Source organism: Gossypium arboreum, chromosome 3, assembly GCF_025698485.1.
Source record: "Gossypium arboreum isolate Shixiya-1 chromosome 3, ASM2569848v2, whole genome shotgun sequence".
In the NCBI taxonomy this organism is placed as follows: Eukaryota; Viridiplantae; Streptophyta; class Magnoliopsida; order Malvales; family Malvaceae; genus Gossypium; species Gossypium arboreum.
Window position 1 is genome coordinate 19,172,433 of NC_069072.1, and position 3,051 is coordinate 19,175,483.

General features: G+C 40.5%; 1 non-coding gene across 1 annotated transcript; it reads left to right on the forward strand.

Moving 5' to 3' along the window:
* The first annotated feature begins 2,944 nt into the window (after positions 1–2,944).
* LOC128291018 (small nucleolar RNA R71) lies at positions 2,945–3,051 on the forward strand. Its single transcript, XR_008280797.1, has one exon. It is a non-coding gene; the product is annotated as a small nucleolar RNA R71 (small nucleolar RNA).

Genomic DNA, 3,051 nt, shown 5'->3' on the forward strand with positions numbered 1-3,051 from the left:
CTTAATGGAAAGATATATCAAGTCAATATTAACAATATGAACATGACAATAGTGCTAAATGGAGTACCTAGTGAATGAATGCATGTGGGATTGATAATATGAAATATGGTGTGGGTAAGCATGAATTCCATGGAAACAACAAAAAAAATGAATGAATGTAGCATGATGTATCATAATGCAGCATAAGGTATCGACTAAAATGACAAATTTCTAACAAAGAGCACAAATATTACTAGCATTAGAACCATGAATATTACTCAAAATAGTCAAATAAAACAATAAAAATCATAAAATTAGTAAAAAAAATGAAGAGAAAAGAGTAAACAAACACAATAGCTTGGTAAAGGGAGGAGTTTGGGTCGTCAATGGTGGTGCTGTGGTCGGCGCACGGGCGTGGCAGGGAGTGTGTGTGAAAGGATTCCGACGGCTAGGGTTGATATTTGGGGAAGGGAATGATGAATAGTGGGGGGTTTATATAGATGTTAGGGCACACGGTCGTGGGACACGCCCATGTGTCGTGATTTTCAAATTTGGGCGCATCTAAAATTTGGCCCATGCCCGTGTTCTTTGGGCATGTTGATGCATACGACCATGTCGTACGGTCGTGTTTTGCTTCGTTCGCTTCTCCCACGCCTGTGTATGGATGTCCAAGCCCATGTTATTTTGTGAATCTCGACCACGGGTAGTGAGCATGGGCGTGTCGCACGCCCGTGTTGTTTTCTCAGTTTCAACCATGGCCTCTAGACACAGGCGTGTCGCACTCCCGTGTTGTTTTGATAGATTCACCCACGGCCATGTCGCATGGCCGTGGTAACTTATCGACTTCCATGGTATGGGCACGGCCTAAGGCACGCCCGTGGGTCTAGCCGTGTGGTTCTGGAAAACCTGTGTTCAGTCTTAGTTAGTGGATTAAAATGTTTAAAACTAAAATTTAAAGAAGTTAACACCGTTAGTGCTCGGGTTGCCTCCGAGAAGCGCTTATTTATAGTCTAAGCTCAACTTACCTCTCTGTTGCTTGGTTATGGTGGTGCGAGGAGTACTATTTACCTTGAACGTACCAAATTTCGGATGAATTACCTTGACTGTGTCGTATGGGAAAATGCTAAGTACCGTAAGAGGGATTTCTCCATTAGGTTCAGAGGTGGCAATCCGAGGGTCTACTGTATCTAATAGTACTTTGTCTCCAACCTTAAGTTGAGTTGGTGAAATATTAAGCTCGTCATGGCGTGGTTTCGAATTATCCTGTGATCTCAGTTTCTGTGTCCACGACTCATCTAGTTCCTCGACTTGTAGCCTTCGTTCTTCATAGATGGGTCTGTTGTTGTTACTCAAACATGGCTCAGGTGTGTTCTTTGAACGTGTTTCCTGCAAAGAAGGTTTCACCACATGATCAGTATTAGTAGTACGATTTATACAATCACCCTCGATATTTGATGTGTTACTTGAATTACCAGCTTGAAGAGTGATTATTTCCTCACCCACACGAAGTGTGAGTTCACCTGTACCCATATCAATTATAGTTCTAGTAGTTGCTAAAAAGGGCCTTCCTAAAATTAAAGGCACGTCACTATCCTTTTCTATGTCTAGAACAACAAAATCAACTGGGAATATGAATTTGTCAATTTTAATGAATACATCTTCGATAATACCCCTAGGAAATCTGATTATTTTGTCTGCTAACTGAATGCTCATCATAGTTTGTTTGGGTTTCCCAAGACTTAGTTGTTTAAACATTTTATAATGCATGACATTGATACTAGCCCCTATATCAGCCTAAGCATTATTAACATCTAAGCTACCAATTAAACAAGGGATCATAAAACTCCCTGGATCTTTCAATTTTTTGGTCAACTTATTCTGCAAAATGGCTGAGCAAATTGCATTCATCTTCATATACGATGCCTCATCCAACTTCCACTTATTTGCTAAAAGCTCTTTTAAAAATTTAACTGCGTTTGGCATCTGCGAAAAAGCTTCGATAAACGGTAAGTTAATATGCAATTTCTTTAATAGTTTAAGGAATTTATTGAATTCTTCATTTGTGTGGTTTTTCCTTATCACATTGGGGCATGGCACCCGTGGTTTGTACTCTTTACTTACCGGTTGTTACTCACTGTGGACTACCTCACCTTTACTTTTACTTACCACAATTTCTTACCTCGGTTCTGGTTTAGGTTCAACTAAACCTTTCTCATCTTGAATGTTAATTGCATTGAGCTGTTCCCTTAGGTTAGATTCAGTGTTACTCGGCAGGCTACCTTGTGGTCGTTCAGAAATCAATTTGGTGAGTTGGCCTATCTGGGTTTCGATCCCTTGGATCGATGCTTGTTGATTCTTAAGTGCTGTTTCGATATTCTTAAAGCAAGTTTCCGACACCAAGATAAACTTTGTTAGCATCTCCTCAAGGTTCGGCTTCTTTTCCTATTACTAAGGTGGTTGTTAAAAACTCGAAGGATGTTGTGGCCTTTGATTCCCTTGACCACCCCACGAGAAGTTGGGATGGTTCCTCCAACCTGCATTATATGTGTTACTATATGGGTTATTTTGAGATCTAGAATTATTATTACCCATATATTGAACTTGTTCCTTCTTGGTGCTAGGGTTGAAGGGTTGATATTCTGCTTATGCTCCTCCTTCATTTGAATCACACCTCACCACTGGATGTATCTGAGTAGAACCACACAAATCGTCAGTCTTTTTATTTAAGAGTTCTACCTGGTTAGATAGCATAGTAACCGCATCGAGGTTGAAAACACCAGCTGCTTCCGTCGGATTTGTTCTCATGACTTGCTACTGATAGTTATTCATTGACATCTCATCAATAAATTCGTAAGCCACTTCAGGTGTTTTGTTATTGATAGTCCCAGTAGCAGCTACGTCGATAAGTTGCCTTGTTGAGGGGTTCACACCGTTGTAAAACATCTGAACCTGTAGCCAAAGTGGTAACCCATGGTGAGGGCACCTTCTCAAAAGATCCTTGTATCTCTCCCATGCATCATAGAGTGTTTGTAGATCCATCTGCACAAAAGAAGAGATGTCATTCCTCAACTT